The following is a 21,302-nucleotide window of genomic DNA, read 5'->3' as shown; positions in this document are numbered from 1 at the left end:
ATAGCATTTCCAACTTTCTCTCTTTGAAGACCCAAGGATCATACTGACTTTAGGGAGTTCTTGTATCCAAGAAAAGGGAAAATTCAGAGTGAACTTGGCACTAAGATTGTCTGGTACTGACTGAAGGGTTATTGACTAAGCGATATAACCTGCCCCTGCAAGGAGACTTTACACATTGAATTGGAAACACGTATTTTCTAAGGTCTTATAAACTGGACTAAATTAACTTATGGACATGGAGATAAGCTAATTTAAGACATAAGGTTGGAAATAAAGATCAGCAAGCATCTCAATGCCTGTATCCCATTATGTGTTGTTGGATGCTACTGCCACAGGAAATTGGAGAGCAAAGCAGACATGGGAGAGGGAGGCCTTTGCAGGGAACAAGAACTTGCCATAAAACACAACCAATGCTGTGCTGGAGTTTGTTTTATAGGCTTTGTAGTTCCAGGGAGGTTGATGCTATACTATATAGGGAATCTGCTTCTTCCTCCCCACCATACAGCTGATTCTGTTTTCAGAGGTAGTCTCTTGTTCTGATTTCACAGAGTAGATCAAAGCATAAACTTATACCTACATACATATAAAGTGACTCTTTATAGGTAGTTTGAGCCTGACCTTTGAAGAATAACTAAAACTTTTCATATACAGAGTTCTAAGCCAGAGCTTGACTGACAACAGCTATTGAGGCACTTCCTACTAGTTCCTCATCCTCTGAATACTATCAAGATGGAATATAGTGCTGCATCTCCCCTCCCCCTCCCTTCCCCCCCCCACCCCTGTGCAAGTCCTGCAGTTGAATTCAGGGTCTTCTGCTTAGTTGGCTGGCACTTGAATACTTGAATCACACTTTCAGTCCTGTTTGTACTAATCATTGGAGGCTCAATTTTAACAGACTTTTCTAATTGATCTGGTATTAACACAAATCCTCTGGATGTATCTCAGACTTTTGAGTAGCTAGAATTACAGATGTGAGTCACTGCTTCCAGCTAGATTATATTGTAAGGAGGGAGGTTGGGAGGTTTGTAAGGAACACAGGAGAACAGGGCTTGCAGATGCAGATTCCAGCAACTGGTGTGAGGTGTAGTCCATTAGGTGAGGCCAACCTCATCTCAGCCTTGCCAATTGCCCCCAAGGTAAGTAATGTTTTGCATTATGCAAGAATTGATCCTTTAAAAGAATAAGCCACACTAATATCTAAGGTTTCTAAATGAGATGGCCCAAGGCATTATTCGAAAGCTCACAATGGAGTTTAACAATAAAGCTGTGGTACATGAAAACATAAGAATAAAAAAACTGTCCATGATTCCATGCTTCTCCCATGATATATTTGTACATACATAAAAAATTCTCATCTCAAGCCCAAAGAAACACAGGTCCCATGGTTTCCCTTATTTACAATGACTAGTATATGTCTGAGACAAGCAGAAATGTTCAGAGGAGTTGATGTTAGGTGAAATGAATCCCAAGATAAGGACTCATATTTTTTCTTTCTTGCTATTGTTTTAAACATATTTATAAGATGATTGTTTTGTGGTTTTTTATGTCCCTCCTCCTCAGTATAATCCCTGTTTTCACTGTATTTGATGTTGCTATAATTTGTGGAGGGGAAGGGAAAAAACAAATTGTTTAAACAGGGATACAGGTGGACCCATTGCAACAATGAGATGTACAAGACGTTATGTCAAAAATGAATTTTCAACTCTGGCATGGTATGGGGAGGGAGATGGGAAGGGATGGTAAGGGGAAACAAAGGAGGAGGGAACAATGCTTGATAAGAAATGTACTCATTTGGGCTGGGAAGGTGGCTCAGTGGTACAGAGATTGCCTTGCATGCATGAGGCCCTGGGTTTGATTCCTCAGCACCACAGAAGCAGAAATAAAAAGCTGGAAGTGGTGCTGTGGCTCAAGTGGTTGAGCGCTAGCCTTGAGGTGAAGAGCTGAGGGACAGCGACCAGGCCCAGAGTTCAGGCCCATGACCGGACTCCCCACCCCCCAAAAAAAGAAATGTACTCATTACCTTGCTCGTGTAATTGTAACCCCTCTGTACTACATTTTCAAGATTAAAAAAAATTCTGGTTTCAAAGTCTTTGAGGAAAATCAATACCAGGATTTCAATAGGATTGATACATTGTTTTATAACTGGAATTTCAATTTTTGCCTGGAATGATAATAATGTCAAATGAAATTATGTCTCTATTTCAGAGGTCCATGCTAAATTCATCAGCAGCCCTGCTCAGAGGAAGGGTGCAATGATGATGTGTAAACTCATTTGTAAACATGAGTTGAACAGAAACTCAGTTTGTTAAAACACAGCCACCCACCAAATCTTTGTAGAAATGACCTGTCAGGAGAGACCTCTCCAGTCCACAAAGCTGTATGATCATGAACTACAAAAATCCAGCGGCAGTGTGGCTAGTGGTAGGAGATCATGATGGACCTAAAGAGGAAATGTGTACAGTTTTGTTAAGTATACATGCGGTTGTGTTTGCTAGCCATTGGACTTGACATAGGGCCTGTGCACTGTCTCTGAGCCTCTTTGTGCTCAAGGCTAGTGTTCTACCAACTAAATCCCAACACCACTTCCAGCTTTTTCTTAGTAGTTTATTGGAGATAAGAGTCTCATGGACTTTCTTGTCTCAGCTGGCTTCAAACTGCAATCCTCAGATTTCAGCCCCCTGAGTAGCTAGGATTACAGGCATGAACCAGCAGGCTCCTGGTTTTTATACTTATCTTTTAAAACTTAATATTAAAGCCCATAAACATTAATAGGTGTACAATGCAGCATACTCAATTTGTATTTGTTCCCACTGGATTATCTGTGAACTGAGTTAAAGGCTGTCTTAGATATGGAAGGGAAGGAAAGATTTTCCACAAAGTTAGTTTTTGAAGACATTATTATTCAATAGAATTCCTTCTGAGAAGACACTTGACAAGATCAGATATTAGGTCAAACCCTCATGGAAGGGTGTAGGAATTGTCTGGGGAAACCAGGCAACAAAATTTGAATTAGGAGGTAGTGTGCTTCCTTCCTCAGCTTACTCAGCTTTATTATCTGAAGAAAGGAATGAGTAGGAAGAGGTCAAGTTCTAGGGCGAGTTTACGGGTTTGTTTTGTTCTCTCTCCAAATCCTGTAATATAGGAGTGCTGAATAATAGCCTCTTCCTTTGGAAAGTCCGCACATTATCTCACTCTATCATGAGAGGAGACCTCACTTCTGTGGAGATAAGCTTGCTCTTGGGTCCTTCAGACACATAGTATGCAGACATCAAAAGTCCAATGCTATAAAGGGAACCCAAGATACTCAGTTTTATCAATGATGTAAGGGCCATTTCATGACAATGAATCTGCAAACTGGGTATCATCAATTCCAATAGTGGAAATAGCAGCCCTGGACAGTGGATGATGTAAGATGTTAATTGATCTCCATTATCACTTCCCTTTCCTTCCATTCTGAATATTTGCCACAATGAAGATCTTTGCCTCAAAAAGTTTAAGGAATTTGAGTCATGATACCACAGAAACAAGCAAAAATACAATACATAGAAAGATTGTTTTGTGTAATGTCCCTCATAGGCATATAAAGTTAATTTAAATAAACTGAGTAAGAGAAAGGTTAAGTGAAACTGCTTTAAATAAGTAGTTTTTTCTGATTCTCCCATATTCCATTAAGCAAAATTATCGCTGATAAAAATACGTTTACTCAAAGCAGCAGCAATGCAGGTTTCACAGAAGCACAATGTTTCAGTTTCCTATAATATCAGCTGAGCCTTCTGTGGGATCTAGGAGAAGGACATGGCATAGGGAGGCTGGGAGAAGTAATAGGAGTGAGGATCTGATGAAAACAATCATCTAAAATCACCTAAAAGTGCATGAGATGAGGTTTCTACTTAAATATCTGTATCTATCTTTTCTCTTTCTCTAATCCCAGTACTACAAGCCTCAGCCACTGTCAAGGGCAGAGACTGGACACCTGAGGAGGGAGAAGACTGGAGAGCAGCAAGATTGGTAAGAAAAGCTCTAAGATACATAAGAGAGGACTCAGGTGGTCTCACAGAAGATGTACAAAGTCACCACTGAAGACAATGGTATGTGTGTGTGTTTGTGTGTATGTGTGTGCATATGTGTGTGTGTGTGTGTGTGTGTGTGTGTGTGTGTGTAAAAAGTGAGGCTTAAAGACATGCAACATATCCTGAACTATGATTTAACAATGAGCAGTGTCTACACTTTGATATGAGGTTCTGATAGTCTAGAGCAGAATTATGTCCACTGATGAAGGTTTATAATTTCAAGTCAAGTAAGAAGGCAATGCCTTCTAGCACCACATCTGAGAACTCAGAATAATAATGGGATTATAATATTTCAAACCATAGGTATGTTATTTTGGGGAATAACAGAGATGGGGGGGGACTGAGATCCAAGGCTAGTCTAGGCAAAGTTTTAGCAAGCAGACCTTATCTCAACAAATTATTCTGGCTAGGTGGTTCATTCCTGAAATCCCAGCTCTGTGGGAGGTGTATGTGAGGGAAGAGCAAAGCCCAAAAATTACTTAAAATACTTAAAGCAAGATGGGGGCAGGAGGTGTGGTAGAATGCATGCCTAGCATGTATGAGGCTTTGAGTCCAATCAAACCATAATACTATTAAAACAACCCAACAGATGTAAGATGTGTTCATTAGCTGATTCAGCTTTTTTCCTCTCTACTAGAAATATTTAGAATTCGGGGAAGCATAGGAGAAGTGTACAGCACAAGTACCATGCAGCTGTACATTATCTATACAGCACTCTTAGCCAACATGCCGAGCACTTGCTGGGTTTCAGTTGTTGGCCTCTGATAAGCAGTCATTAATGTCAGACTCATAGAAAGAGCAGATGAGTTAATTGAGTCAACTGACTTAAATGACTGACATTGAAGCCTATGCAGGGCTGTGATCTTCAGTTCTAGTACTTGGAAAACTAACCCCAACCCCGATGCAAACACATTGGCTCTGCAAACCTGATTGCATCTGCCATCTTGGTGCCTTTTCTCTTTCTATCATCTGTGAGATGGTCTATGAAGTAAATTAAGTCCAGGCCACAATAGAAGATGCTGCCGGGTGCACTGAGATAGACCTGCTGTCATTGGCAGTGGCTGTTTTCAGGGCACTCAGGACTTCTTTTATCACCGGGAAGTCACCATAAGTTCCAATGATAAGGACCACTTTGGGTACAGACTACTATAAGCATTTTAAAGACCCCTCTGTATGGTATTTTCACAATAATAATCATAATAATAAAAAGAAAGCCTTTGTTTCTCTGAAGGTTACAAGAAATGGGTATTTCTGCAGTTTGAACAGCAGGTGGCACTTTTAACTACTTTACAAGTGAGTCCAGTCTGTTGTTTTTGTTATTGTTGTTGCTGATTTAGCTTAGGATAGAAACCTATGTGATATGGTGAGAGGGCAAAAAATCATTTAAAATGATCTTGGAAACATTAAAAAACCTCACCAGTGAAGAGATTGCAGTCTAAAAGTGTACCAAAAATCAAGCCCTGAACTGCTTGTTCTGTATGAGTGTAGCTAGCACACAGACCTTCTGTAGGTAGCTTTCCTTGTCTGGAACAACCTACTCAAGCTGTGTACAAAGGAAAAGAAACAACACTAGAACTTAAAATTTGGAAATGCCCAGTGCAAGTTGAGATGTATGCATTTCCAGAGCCTTCCTAGCACTAGGGGCTTTTGAACAACAATCTCTTCAACAACAATCTCCTTGGCCTTTGCAAGCTGCCTTTTCAGGTATTAGTCAATATGCATACATAGAAAGCCCCCTTGCTGTGTGCTCTGCCACAACACTAAGACCATCAGTGTTGTAGGATGATAGGGAAACTTTTCCCAGGACAGAATGCAGCCATTGTTATGTTTAGCAAATAATTAACCTGTCAAACTGGGCGCCAGTGGCCCTTGACTATAAACCTAGCTACTCAGGAGGCAGAGATCTGAGTATGCCAGTAAAAAACCAGCTTGGGAAGGATAGGCCTTGAGACACTTATCTCCAAGAAACCACCAGAAAACTGGAAGTGGCACTGTGGCTCAAGTGATAGAGAGCTATACTTGAGCTGAAGAACAGAGAGACAGCCCCTAGGCCTAGAGTTCAAGTCCCATGACCAACAAAATAAAGAAAAAGAAAGAAGGAAGGAAAAAAGAAAGAAAGAAAGAAAGAAAGAAAGAAAAAGAAAGAAAGAAAGAAAGAAAGAAAGAAAGAAAGAAAGAAAGAAAGAAAGAAAGAAAGAAAAAGAAAGAAAGAAAGAAACCTGTCATGATGAGAGATATGGCAAAGCTCAAGCCTTTGCAGATAAAGACATCCTGACCTGGGAGATGGCTCAAAAACAGAGGCACTGTTACCTTCTCCTGGTAAGAACCAAAGCTCCCACTGGAGCCCATACCATTAGAATAGAGCAGATGCCCAGCACATGCCTACAGCCCCAAGTCAGTGTGACCAGAGTGATTAGCAGCCAAGCTTCCAAGTCCCCTTTGATTCCTGCCTCCTGGGCACATTGTGGGCCAGCTCAGAAGGAGGTTTCAGAAGAGCATAAAGAGCCATGAAGCAAAGCAGTCGTGTAGAAACGCAAAGCACATGACTCTCACCTCTGGGATTCCAGAGTTATTCTCAGATTATTTTGTGGATAAGAAGATGTGAGTGAATCATCTTGCTTCCTGAAAAATATCTCTGTATAGGTAGGCACTCTTTGCCTCACACTGAAATGCAACCACTTGTCCAAAGGCTGGTCTCATCTGTGGCCAATAAATTTCCTTTTCCCAGCCATCACCCCTTTAACAGACATCTGTATGTTGGCTGATAGCACATCCATGAATGGAGATGTACCTGTGAAGGGTTTGAAACCATAGTGGTCCATGATGTCCTATCACCATTTCTCTCCCACTGTCATCTCAGAATTAGACCAGAAGCTGGTTGCAATCACAGCACATATCAACACAAGACTGTCAATACCAGAACCTTGTCAAAGTCTACTTTAAAGATACCTTTCAGTTTCAATCTATGTCTGACAGAGTATCTACCCCCTACTTTTTTGGTCTAGGATATGTGTAGCTATAAACTAGGAGACTTTTTTTTTAATTGTATTTTATTTTATTTGAGAACATACTGTACAGGGGGGCTACAATTACATGGGCAGGATAATGCATACATTTCTTACCAAGCATTGCAGCCTCCTTAAACTAGGAGACTTTTAGAGAATAAGATTAGAGAGAATGGGTCTCCTGGACAGGATCTGCTATAGGTACGACAAGTTGGAAGGAAAAAGGAAACAGCATAAGGAAATATCATTAACATGGCCAAAGTGGTCAAAAGACACCTCTCCAATGCAAGAATGTCTGTTCTTGTCAGGCCATGGCCTGGTATGGTGGTGCCACTATACACTCTGGTCCCATTAGAGTAACATAAATGTCATGGCTTCTTCCTTCCACGGCCTAGGCTGACTACCAGAGGTTAATTCCCTGTTTCTACCTCTGCTTTCTAAAAGGGTACACACATCAAGGGGCTTTCTTCTTCCCCCCTACAAATATTCTACCAATGTTCCCTCATTTCACAACTCCTCATTGCCAATCTGGGTGCTGCTTTTCTATGAGTCCTAATGTATCCTCTCCTGAGCCTAACATTTGTTGCCTTTCCTCCTTTTGGTGCTGGGGACTGAACTGAGAGTCATGTGTTTGCCAGGGATGTACTCTACCACTGAGCTGCATCTTCACCTCTGAACTTTGTTTATCATACTTGTCAAGAACTCTATTAAGTATTTGATACAATTACTAAGGTACATGAGAATAAGGGAGATGCTACACTTAGCAATTGGACAAAAAATCACCTATCTATAGGAATCACCTCCACATTAGCTTGTGTGGCAATGAATGCAGAGCTCTGGCTAGGAGAAAACAAAAGTCATGCCTGAAAAATACATGGGGGTCTACTGGTAAAATTATCAACAGGAGTTTTCTAAGGAGTGAGGCATGAGTCATTAATTATGAACCAAGAACTACTTCTTCAAAAGTGTAAAGAAATAAGCCAAAGCCACCAGAAAAGACTCATGAAAAGACTCATAAATGAGTACTTAAGAGAAAACAAAAATGTTCTTAGTCAAACACTGGTAGATAGGATGGGTGGTGCCTCCATCACAGCTTGGCCTCAATCCTTAACCCACTGAGGAATGAGAGTGCCTTGGCCAGGCCTGCCTTCAGTTCTGACCCAGCAACCTTAGAAGATTTGGGGTCATCCAACCTGGTCAGTTCTAGGACTAGAGTCCTAGGGGAGTCAACACTTACTCCCTAGGACTCCCACAATGGAAGCTATTTGCACTTTGATCTCCCTGGGGCAAGGACACAAAACCTGCTTCTAGTCATAGATCACTCTCTGGGACAGTTTTACTTTCTAATGAGTGAGACCAGCTTGGCTTAAAGACCTCTATCCCACCCCTCCCTACCCTACCCCAACCTCAGGCCTGGTAGAGGAAAACTTACGGAACTTACCATCTCCCAACTTTACTAGCAACAAGGGACTTGCACCTCACCCAGAAGTACCTTTTCCTTAGAGCTTTCTATAATTTGCCATATTCCCATAGCCCTGTTTCTGAAGAAAAAGGTGCTCTTACAGGTTATTGGTGGCCATGGAGGAATGCTTGGCACAGACAACCTGCCTGGAGCCTCACTGAAAGAAGAATGAAAGATTCTGGCAAAAAGAACCAGTGACTGATTTGGCCTCCAGTGAAAACAGAAGTGTTTACCTTTTTCCTGGCTATTGTAGGTTCTAAGCAATTGAGATTTCTGTTTCACTCACGTAAAGTAAACATACCCAACAGGCTAGATCCAGCCATCCCTTATATCCTTACAACACCCTGTGGGCCTCAGACAGCTTTGACTGCTGGAAAAGTGAACGTGAGAATGGGTCATTGGGACAGGCCATGTCTCCCCTCCTCTCCTTGACTTGGAAGTACTGTGTCAAGCAGTTCTTGATACACTATGGGACTGGTCAGCTTCTCAGCCTCTCACTCCCTCAAACAGCTAGAGTCACTTCTGTACTTAAAGCTCCAGACACCTTGAGAAACTACCCTGGAAACCAGGAACTTGCACTCATCCTGTGAGTGCTGCTTCATTGCCAATTGAACTCTAAACACAGGGATCAGTGTTCCTGATACTGTTTCTGGGGAATGTGACTGAAATCCCTCTGATGGGACATGAGACAAGAACCTGTGGTTGTCTGAAGAAGTAGCATCTGGATCTAGTTTTCTTTCTCTTCAAACTGCTTTTTTGCTACTTGCATGCTTTTGAGAGATTGAAAACTATAAAACTGGGCCAGGGGGAAAAACAACATTGGCACTTGTCATCCTCCTCTTCAAAATAGCAGAAAAACCATGAATTTAATACTCCTCTTGAGTACCAGTCCTATATTGTTAAGATTAAATCCTTCTGGCCAAATTTATATTTCAAATACACTGAAAGAATAAAAAGGATTCTAAAGAAGAATAAGGGCTCAGGGTATAAAATGTATACTTCTTTATTTATACAAATAGGGTTTTAAAACAATCATATTTAAAAGAAATCTGCATTTTTACATTCACCGTCAGTGAGTTCCTGACAGAGAAGGCTGAGCATGATGATACATAGCAGGTCCCACTGCAGGACAACAGTAGCTCAGGAAAGCACCATTTATTTGAGAAGCCGTAGGCGGGCTCTGGCATTCCTGTTGCACTGCTAGCAATGGGAAGTCTTAAACCTCTTCTTCCACAAGACTTCTTCAAATTCCCCCTGTTTATCAGCAGTGGCATCTTTGCATTGCTGGTACTTGGACACCGGGTTGTTGATGTTGCTCTCAGCCTCAGTGAACTCCGTCTCATCCATACCCTTGCCTGTATACCAGTGCAAGAATGCCTTGTGCTGCAACATGGCACTGAACTGCTCTGAGGTGTGCTTGAAGGGTTCCTGGATGGCCGTGTTGTTACCAATGAATGTGGCCAACATCGTGAGGCCATGTGGGGGGATGTCACACACAAGTGTCTTCACGTTGTTGGGGATCCATTCTGCAAAGTAGCTGCTTATTTGTTCTGCAAGTTGAGCATCTGCTCATCCACCTCCTTCATGGACATGCGGCCTCGGAAGATGGCAGCCGCTATCAGGTAGCAGCCATGGTGGGGATCACAGGTTGCCATCGTGTTCTTGGTGTCAAACATCTGCTGGGTGAGCTTGGGCCCTGAAAGAGCATTGTACTGCTGGCTGGCATGGCTGGACAGGGTGCAAGGCCAGGCATGAAGAAGTTCAGGCAGGGGAAGGACACCATGTTCACAGCCAGCTTGCTCAGGTCTGCATTCAGCTGGGCAGGGAAGCACAGGCAGATGGTGACCTTGCTCATGGTAGCCAACACCAGGTGGTTCAGGTCTCCATAGGTGGGCATGGGCAGCTTCAGGGTGCAAAAGCAGATGTCATACAGGGCCTCGTTGTCAATGTAGAATGTTTCATCTGCATTTTCCACCAACTGGTGGACAGACAAGATGGTGTTGTAGGGTTAGGTGAGGATGATAGGGTTAGGTGGATAAAGGCTCAGCCCAGCACTGGGAACTAGTGTCTGGACGTTAGGGAGGAGGGGTGCCTGTTAGCCATCTCCTATGGACTATGATGACATATCAAATATGAAGTTGTCTGGTCTGAAACTCTGGCCAAATGGTTCCGATCTCACTGAGTCTAAGGTGCCAGTGTCCAACATCTTGGGCAAGGGCATGACACTGAAGGTGTTCATGATGCTGTCTGGGAACTCCTCTCGGATCTTATTGAGAATCAGGGTGCCCATGCCTGACCTGGTGCCACCTCCCAGGGAGTAGTGCAGCTAGAAACCCTGGAGACAGCCACACCTTTCTGCTCACCACTTCCAACACTGACTCCACCAGCGCGGCTCCCTCTGTGTAGTGGCCCTTGGCCCAGTTATTGCCTGCCCTGTTCTGGCCTATCAGACACAAAGACATGATGAGACACATACTCCAGGAATAATGACTGTGCTATATGCATTGTGAAGACTATAGGCTCCTCTGAGCAACTTTGGCTATTATTTTAGATACACTTTGGTGAAATAAAGGAAATGTTTTCTTTTTTTGGGTCCAGTCATGGGCCTGAACTCTGGGCCTGGGCGTTGTCCCTCAGCTCTTCAGCTCAAGGCTAGTGCTCTACCACTTAAGCCACAGCACCACTTCTGGCTTTTATTTCCTGCTTATATGGTGCTGAGGAATCGAACCCAGGGCCTCATGCATGCAAGGCAAGCACTGTACTGCTGAGCCACCTTCCTAGCCCTCAGGAAATGTTTTCAATGTGTCTGGGACCCTACAAATCACCCAGGTTCTAAAGAAAGTAAAGACAATGTGGAGGAAGATACATTTTAACCCAAACCACGTGCGTACTTCTAAAAATGAGCAGAGCCTGGGGATGGGAAGGGGTCTCAGTGGTAGAGTGCTTGCCTCACATGCACAATGCCGTGGGATCGATTCCTCAACACCACATAAACAGAAAAAGCCAGAAGAGATGCTGTGGTTCAAGCGGTAGAGTGCTTGCCTTGAGCTGAAGAGCTGAGGTACAGTGCTCAGGCCCAGAGTTCAAGCCCCACGACCGACCAAAAAAAAATGAACAGAGCCTGCCTCAATACTGGAAAAGTACTTACTTTCACAGGAGGAACAGGAGAACAGAATGGTAAGAGGGAAGCTAAGCTGCAGGCACTTGTCTGCACCTTGCTCATACATAGCTGTGCTTTGATTTCTGGTGTCCTGAAGTGGTTCCCTGTTATTGCCAGGTATTTGAAATGGCCAGCAGCGCTGAAACCTTGTTGGAGGCATTCCCTGCTCGCTGTTCATTCCCTTCAGAGGCTGTTTGCAGACTGGCATTTATCTGTGCTGATTGAGTGGCCAGGGACATGACTCCCATGGACTGAAATAGGTAGGTTAGGTGAGGATGATATCTAGATGGATAAAGGCTCAGCTCAGCTCTGGGAACTGGAGTGCCTGGATGTTAGGAAGGAGGGGTGCCTATTAGCCATCTTCCATGGACCATGCTGACCTACTAAATATGAAGTGTCTGGTCTGAAACTCTATGGTTCCAATCTTACTGAGTCTAAGGTGCCAGGCTCTACGTCCACCATGATGGCCCGAGGAACATATTTGTTGCCTGTGGGAACAAGAGTTGACTTAGGCCTATAAATGACAAGGAACTTAGGGGCAGAGCTTATGATTCTAAGTGGCTCTCAGCATTCATTACAGAAATTACAGCATTTCAGACATGGAAACAGAAAAGATATCTTGAGAATGAATCACCATGCAAGAGGCTTCAGCAACTTTAAGGACGTTTGCAGTTGTCTATTTCCATGCATTTCATTCCTTTGCTTTGGGCATGGTGGCTGAAATCTCAGCTACTCAGGAGGCAAAGATGAGCATCAGGCTTTGAGTCTAATGGGGCAAAAGAAAGATGACAACACCTTTTCTTGTTGTTGTTGTTCATGGTGGGGCTTGAACTCTGAGCCTGGGCTGAGTCCCTCAGCTCTTCAGCTCAAGGCTAGCACTCTATCACTTGAGCCACAGTCCCACTTTCAGTTTTCTGAGTTGTTTATTGTAGATAAGGTCTCAGGGGCTTTCCTGCCCAGGCTGAATTTGAACCATGATTCTCATTTCTCAGCCTCCTGAGTAGCTAGGATTACTGGTGTGAGTCATCATTGCCTATCAGCAAGAACCTTTCTCTTTTTTTGTTAATTTTATTTTTATTGTAAAGGTGCTGTATAGAGGAGTTACAGTTACATGAGTAAGGAAATGAGAACATTTATTGTTGAACATTGTTACCCACTCCTTTGTTGTTCTCCCTTTCCTTCCCCAATTAAAAGTAGCTAGGTGCAGAGCACCATTGGCTCATGCCTATAATCTTAGCAACTGTGGATTTGGAGATCAAAGGATCGCTGTTCAAAGCCAGCCTCGGCAGGAAAGTCTGTGAGACTCTTATCTCCAATAAACTAATAGAAAACCAGAAATGGCACTGTGGCTTAAGTGGTATGGCTGCTTGTCTTGAACAGAAGAGTTGGGGCACAGTGCATAGGCCCAGAGTTTAAGCGCCACTGCTGACAAAAAAACAAACAAAACAAAAGAGCCAGGTGTGGCTCTTCAGCAAGTAAATGTAGAGGAATTCAAGTATAATGCTTTCCTGGGGAAAATACATAAAATACATATTTCTTGTGTTATAATGTTTCAATAATTGTTATCAAATAGCACATTTCCCTGTATTCAAATACTCAGAGCAACCTTGGGCAATTACTTGCAATTTGCCATTTAACCTGATTTTTCAAAAGGGATATCAGTTAAAATAATATAAACATGAGTTTGAGATTGCCCCCTTCCTAAACAATCACATGAAGAAAACTGGCCATCCTTCCTGATATGCAGGATCTAATAAAGACACAACATAAAATACTGCTCATAGGAGTGACACAATCCCACACAACTCTCAACCAAGGAACCACAAGATTAAAGTCTTATATCTTACTTAAGCAATATCAACACAAAATACCAAGGTGAGGACATCCCCAAATGTAGATCCATAAAACTCAAATACATTAAATAGCTCTGTCCTTTTGTTTGCACTTTTTCATTGGTTTATTACACAGGAAAACCAATTATCTACGATTCTGTTTGTATACAATAATGTAGAATGGAAACTCTTTATATAAAATTAAATGAATTTCACATTGACATTTACAAAAACTGAAAATCTACTCTGTAGACTTCAGTAAGGTTGTTTGTATTAGGAAAGACAATATGAATCATTTAAAAGCAGTGTTTACACATTATTATTGGGTTTTTCTACATCACAACAATGTTTTTTACTTTAAAAACCTTAAAAAGAATTTATTGTTGGCTAAGTATTCATATTCAAAATGCTGAAGTCCAGAAGTGTTATAGATTTCAGGGTGAGACACTTTATTTATGCTTTGTGATTTGGACTATTCACATATATATTAGTGACTGAACATCCCTCTTTAAAATTTTAAAATTTTCAATTTCAAAAATTTTCTTTTTAGAAATTTAATCTGTATTTTAAAGAGGGCAATGCAACTGGGCTCTGGTTGCTGAAGGGTGAAATTCTAGCTACTCAAAAGTCTGAGATCTTAGGATCGCAGATTGAAGCCAGCTGGGGCAGGAAATTCTGGGAGACTCTTATCTCCAAGAAACTACCTGAAATAGTTGGTGCCATGCCACCTCCTATGCCACCTCTGCATGAGATCGTGTTAGACAAAGAGCTTTAAGGAAGCATGCCTGCAGGAAGAGGGTGTTGGTTCAAGGCATCCCATACACTTGGCTGCACCTTTATAGCCTCTACCTTTATTCTTACTATATTCTTCTTGGCTGTACATTCGTTGCTTTTATTCTCATTTTGGCTATTTTTCTATTGATCCGTGAACAGAGCATGTTGTTTCTTTCCAGTCCAATGGAGATGACTTCTCTAAATAATAAAGACTAGGACCAAAGATTAAATGTGGGCGATGCCCCAATCAATCTATCATCTGATGTGACGCTGCCTCCAAAAACTCCTACAACTTCACAAGCGGTTTTGCAGCTCACGCATAGTAAACATAAAAACTTAAAATTTCCAAATATGTTACAACAAGCAGAATTAATGAATTAAACTAAGCTAGAAGGAGTTATCCCAGAAGCCCAGAGAGTTCTAAAAAAAGGAACCCCTGATAATAAAAGGAAAAGAAAGATTGAAGAGATGAAGGACAATGCCTATGCCCAGAGTTGAAACCCCATGACAAGAAAAAAAAATCCAGGTGTGGCTAGTCAGCAAGTACAGGTAGGGGGAATTCAGTAAAAGGCTTTCCTGAGGAATTCACAAGTGTATACTCAAAAATTAAAACAAAATATATGGTGGAGTGGCTCAGGTGGATACAGCACTTGACTTACAAGATGGAGGCCCCAAATTCGAACTACAATACCACCCTAAGAAAGGCAGGAACTCCTTCCTTGTCATTAGTATTCCTAGGGACCTATTCTGCCACGGTATTGGAAGCCAGTTGGGAGACACTCACTAGCTGCCTCATTGTAATACACCTCGATTCTCTGCAGCTGTAAGCTGCTGTCTACATAGTAGTTTCCAGTGCAGTCAATGTTGTGCTCATTGCTTAGCATTTCCCAAAACTGAGATGGAAATAGAAGTGTATTATGGCCTAGAATGTTAACTGTCCAAACAATGGATTTTAAAATAACTATAAGAAACCCAAGTCCTGTTGACACAACTATTTTTGTAAAAAAATTAGATTTTTTAAATTAAAAAAGCACAAAAATTGATAGTATTTTAGCTTTGTTAATCTCTTTGCTATCTTGCTGAATAGAAGACATCTGGGTTCTCCTATGAGTATTCTATCTTATGGGATACCATATTCTGTTTGGATTCTATGACCAGAACCTGGTCTTATATGGACATTAAGTTGCCAAAGCAGTAACTTGAAGACTCAGCTAGAAGGGTCTCCAGAACCCCAAGGGTCCTCAGAGCATACACTGATTTAGACAACCACTGATTTAGAAAACACCCAACTTAAGGGAACTGAGTTAGGGCATGAAAACTCAGAGAAATTTGCATTAAGGTGGACGAACTGTTCTCAATTATCTGATACTCATCAGTTGACAAAAAGGGAATCCTCTGTATCTGTCAGCTCAAAGACACTGCACTCCTTTCATTCAAATCAGACCAAAAATGCATTAGTCTATTCCCAGGAAACTAAGTACAATGACTTGAGTCTCAGGTAAGACAAAGACATGCAAGCCTTGCTTAAAAAACCACACCCACCTGGGCCACACAAATTAGGGAAATTGGGGAAACTATCTGGGGGACTTGATTTCCAGGAGGTTAGGGACTACTATGGAGCCCCACCTACCTCAGCCTAGACATGACCACCACCACCTGCACCCTCCAACCCCATCCTCTTCCTCCTCATCCCCCTAAATTTGAGACTAGGATCCTAGGCCAGTGTCATGCTCCCCTTTGCGCCAATCTGGTTGCCACAGTGGCTTGCCGGTATGTACATGATCTCCCTCACGGTGTAGGGCTGCAGAGCAGTTGGATGCGTGTCCTCAGCAGTGGTGTACACAGAGGCAAACAGGTAGGGCTGGGGAGCAGGAATCTGACACAGCCAACTCAGATCCCCATTTAAACCTCTGGTTGTTACAGGGGCAGAGGAGATGGGGTGGACTTGATAGGCAGAGCCAGTAGGTGCTCCAGCTCATTCTCCCTACTGCTGGGTAATCAGAGATAGCTACCTGTTATCACTTAGCCCTGGCATCCAGCTGTCAGCCTCAAGTCAATTAGCACAGCTGCCACTCTATTTGGAACCTCTTGTCACACTGCCATCCACGTCCCACCCTGACTCACAAGAGAGGCTGAACCCTGGGATCCAGGAAGCAAGAGGAGGGGCTTCCTTTACACAAGGTACTTGTGCCAGAAGCCAAGAACAAGCCTACCTTCTATTTTTGATAGGAGGGCCTAGAACTGAAGGGGCACGTTCAGCTGTGATCCCAAGAACAAGCACAAACTGTTGGATTCCATGACTGATTTCCATTCTGGGAAGAGTCAGGGGCTTAGGGCCTTGCCTTCATACTCAGGTTTTCTTTTCTTTTCTCTTAAAAGCAGCTTGCTTTATTACTTAAGCCATAGGTCTACTACAGTCTACTTTTTGTTTCATTTGGCTTTTGCTCCAAGCATGAGAACTCAGCTCCTGCTCTGTGTGTGTGTGTGTGTGTGTGTGTGTGTGTGTGTGTGTGTGTGTGTGTGTGTGTGTGTGTGTGTGTGTGTGTGTGTGTGTGTGTGTGTGTGTGTGTGTGTGTGTGTGTGTGTGTGTGTGTGTGTGTGTGTGTGTGTGTGTGTGTGTGTGTGTGTGTGTGTGTGGCCGGAGTTAGGCACGTTGGTGTTAGGGCTTGAAATTAAGGCCTGGTGACTCTTTTTGAGATTTTTACTATTATTGAGATTAGGTGATTACCTAAATTTCTCTTATTTCAGAATATTGTGGAATAGTGATATTTAGTTGAAGTCACAAACATATTTTAACCTTCACAATGCAAATTGTCATTATTATGGTTGTTAAAGTTTGTGAATTCTATAAGCTTTGACAATACAATTCTATAAGCTTTGACAATACAATTATTTCTCCCAGGTGATATATACATTTCTTTCCTTTTGCTTATGTAAGACGTTCTGTCTTTCACTCTCATTCCTCTCCTCTCTTTCTGAGGTTTTATTGATTTACTTAGTTAACTGAAGGGTAGGTGGCTCTACTACTTGAGCCACAGCTAAACTTCTGCCTTCTTTAAGTGATTAATATGAGGCAAGAATTCCATGGGTAGTCCAGGGCAGTACAGAAAGGCTTGAAATCTGATGATCAGAGTTCAAAGTCAGCCTGGGCAGAAAAGTCAATGGGACTCTTATCTCCAGTCAACCTAATAGGTGGAAGATAGTAGAGCTGTAGCCTTGAGCAAAACACTTCAATTTTAAGTCCCTCAACTGAACACACTGAAGCAAGTTTCATGGACTTTCCTGTCCAGTATGGCTTTGAACCATGACCTACAGATTTCCGTTTCCTTAGCATTCAGAATTATAAGTGTGAGTCAACATTTACAAATCTTTAATTACCTCTTCTTTCACCTTTTCAGTTATTTATTCTTTCTTTCTTTCCTTTTGACATTTGTTATTAGGCGCTAGCTCTTATGCTGTTTTTTTGTTTCCCTTGAAACTACCATGCCCTACAACTTTGACCACAGGTAAACTACAGGCTGTTTTTCTTTTTTGCAGCTCTTTTTCTAGGGCTTAAACTCAGGTCACAGTGACTGAGGTTCTATTTTTTTTAATTGAGTGGTGGTTCTTAGGTCTTGAAATTAAGTCAAGATGACTTTCCTTGAGGTTTATTTATTTTTACCTTAATAGTAGCTGGTTTCACTACTTGAGCCACAGCTCAACTTTTGCATTTTTTGTGGTTAATAGGAGATTAGAATATCAATAGAAAGTCAAGAGCATTACAGAAAGGACTGAAATCTGAGAATCATGGTTCAATGCCAGTCTTGGGCAAGAAAGTCAATGAGACAATTATCTCTAACAACCACCAAGAGGTTAGAAGAAGTAGACCTGTAGCCATGAGCAAAACATAGCAAGTTCAAGCCCCCATACTGAACACAGTAAAATATGTCTCCTGTACTTTCCTGCCTGGGCTGGCTTTGAACCACAGTCCTCAGTTTTCAGTAATCTGAGCAGGTAGACTTACAGTTTTGATTTAGAAAGCCTTAATAGCTCCTTTTCCACCTTTTCATTTATTTGATTGTCCCTTCCCCCTTTTTCAAAGTTTATGTCCTTTATTATTAGGGCCTACTCATTTATGCTCAGTATTTAATTAATTAATTTATTGATATTGTCAGTTGGGGGCTTGAACTCAATGCCTAGGAACTGTCTGTCAGGGACACAGCAGGTACACTACTATTTTCAGACACAGTGCCACTTCTACTTAGTTGGAAAAAAAACAGTCACCAGGGGACTTTTTAGCCGAGGCTGGCTTCCAAATGTGATTCTCAGATCTAAGCTTCCTGAGTAGCAAGGATTACAGGCATGAGCCAGAGGCACCTGGCTTGTTTTTTTAGATCAAAACTAGCAGGCTCTACATTTAGGCCACACTACTTCACTGTCCATGAGATTTTTGGCCTTTTGTTTTTTGCTCAAAGCTAGCAGGAACAAAAACTCAACTCCTGAGGGTTCTTTTGGGGGGGGGAGGGGAGGCTTGAATTCAAGGCCTAGTGACTATGAGGGTTGTTTTGTTTTATTTTGGGTATTTTGTTTTTCATTTCAAAGCTAGCAGGCTCTACTACTTGAGCCTCAGCTCAACTTCTGCCTCTATTTTTCTTTTAGTGGTTAATAGTAGATAAGAGTCCCATGGGAACCAAGGCACTACACAGTATCCTAAAATCTAAGGATTACAGTTTAAAGCCAGCCTGGGCTAGAAAGTCCATCAGACTCATCTCCAATTAACCAGATGAGACAGGAAGTAGTATTTTTAAACTTGAGTAAAAACCCTCAAGTTCAAGCCCATGTCTAGCACACTCAAAAAGAAGTTAGTTGGACTTTCCTGCCCAGGCTGGATTCGAACTGTAATCTTTACATTTCAGCTTGGATTAAAGATATGAGTCTATATTATAAAAAACTAATTGGCTCTTTTCTTCTTCACATACATTTATTTATTTGTTGGTTCTCTCTCTTGTTTTTAGGGCCTCACCAATCTTGCTGAAGGATAGAATGCTCTAAAAGTTTAGTAACAGTTGCAATTTGGTTCATTTTTTGGTTTTGGTGATTAGTAGGAGGGAAGTATAGACACTCCCACAAGGTCCTGAATTATACTGATTGCGGTTCATTGTCAGAGGACAAGGAAAGTTCATGAAATTCTTATCTCAAATTAACCTCCAAAAGATTGGAAATGGTCAAGCAAAAACTTGTAGATCATATCCCAGAAAGGAACACACACACACTCATACACACATACACACACACACACACACACACACACACACACACACACAATGGGCTTTTTACACACACATACACACACACACACACACACACACAATGGGCTTTCCTGTCCTGGCTGGCTTGGAATAGTAATGCTCGATTTCAGTGTTTTGAGTAGCTAGAATTTCAAGTGTGAGCCACCAGTTTCTTGTTAATTTTTATCATTTCTAAGACTCTTTGTGCTCTCTTGTACTTTTTTAAAAATTTATTTTGTGGTTGTCTTAGTGCTAGATCTGTTTTTCACTTACCTTTTTATAAAACTTTTTTTTCTTAGCTTTATCTTAGCTTTTTTTAGGCTCAAGGTTGCTGCTCTACCACTTCAGCCACAGTTCCACTTCTTTTTGCTGATTAGTTGGGAATAGGAGGCTCATTGACTTTCCTACCCAGGCTGGCTGTGAACCACAGTCCTCAGATTTGAGGATACTGTGTAGTGCCCTTGAATTCCTGTGGGACACTTCTGTCCTATTTACCACCAAAAGATAAAGAGAGTGGGGCAGAAGTTGATCTGTGGTTCAAATAAGAAAGCCTGCTAGCTTTGAATTTAAAAAAATACTTGGAAGTCTAATTCTGGTACTAATTGTACACTATTCAAACAAAACAAAACAAAACAAAAAACAAAAACAACTTATGCGCAGTGACCAGGTAATTAGGATTCCTAACTGATAATCTGAACTCATTTCCCAAAGCCTTTTTAAGATATATATGGTCATTTGTGTCAGCTGAGGAGAGATTAAAGAACAAGGCTTTACAGGCCAGTTACTCAGGACTTGGAAATCAGGATCCATTGGCAAAGCTTTTCAGAAAATGACTAAAAACTCACTCTTCACAATTCCAAATTGTTCTTCCTTCTGTGCAAGGGAAAGAGGGATGAGAAGGAAGAAATATGGGAACTAAGAAACCTCAAACAAGGTAAGTTATGTTAACTTTATTAGATAAAGTAAAACATAGGTGTACGGTGTGCATTCCAGAAAAGGACATGTCACCTCTGTGTGGATCCCAGTTAATTTAGTTAATCGATGGTAAGAAGTAAAACCCACTATTGTATTTATAGAAAGGAGGTACATGGCAGGCAAGTCAGTTCACTAACTTCAAGGATTTTGAACATAAAGGAGTGAAAGTGTTTGATTCTGTTTGGGCAACAGGAAGGAACAGAGCTGAGGAGGACTGAGATGTGCAGACATTCCCCAAGAAAGATCTCACTGACATCAATTCTTCAGATGCATGCTGGTTGCCAGTGGCTTATGCCTGTAATACTACTCAGAAGGCTTAGATCTGAGGATTGTGGTTTGAAGCCATCTGGGATAAGAAAGTTTGTAAGTCTTTTATGTTTTACAACTCAAGAATATTCATATTTGTTGCTAATTGCAACCCAAGGCAGTGCAATAGGATACCAAGCTGAAGAAAATTAGAAAATACCAGACAGGTATAGAGAAAAAGAAAAAAAAATCAATGAGGACCTTGGGTACCAAGGCTTACTGGCACCTGGGCCCCAGGTCACACAAGCAATCATATTTATTTGAATTCATGCTGGGAATGTTACCATGGATACATGCAAAAATGAAGCTTCTATATTGCAATCAGAGCCACCACAGTGAGTGAGAAACACTGGTTCCCTTTTTGTTTTGAGAAAGGAGAATGCAACCCAGAGAAAATCCAGACATTTGGTCTATTTTATCTAGCTTCCTAGGTTAAGTTGTCAATTCTTTT

The 21,302-nt window shown here is 41.7% G+C and overlaps 1 pseudogene; it reads right to left on the bottom strand.

Moving 5' to 3' along the window:
• Nucleotides 1–9,737: 9,737 nt before the first annotated feature.
• Nucleotides 9,738–16,614, bottom strand: LOC138829704 (tubulin beta-2A chain-like; annotated as a pseudogene).
• Nucleotides 16,615–21,302: the final 4,688 nt, after the last annotated feature.

The sequence above is a fragment of the Dipodomys merriami genome, unplaced genomic scaffold (genome assembly GCF_024711535.1).
Source record: "Dipodomys merriami isolate MVZ:Mamm:240054 unplaced genomic scaffold, mDipMer1.0.p SCAF_1753, whole genome shotgun sequence".
NCBI classification, from domain to species: domain Eukaryota; kingdom Metazoa; phylum Chordata; class Mammalia; order Rodentia; family Heteromyidae; genus Dipodomys; species Dipodomys merriami.
Note: the sequence above shows the minus strand (reverse complement) of the source record. Positions and strands in the feature narration are given on the sequence as shown.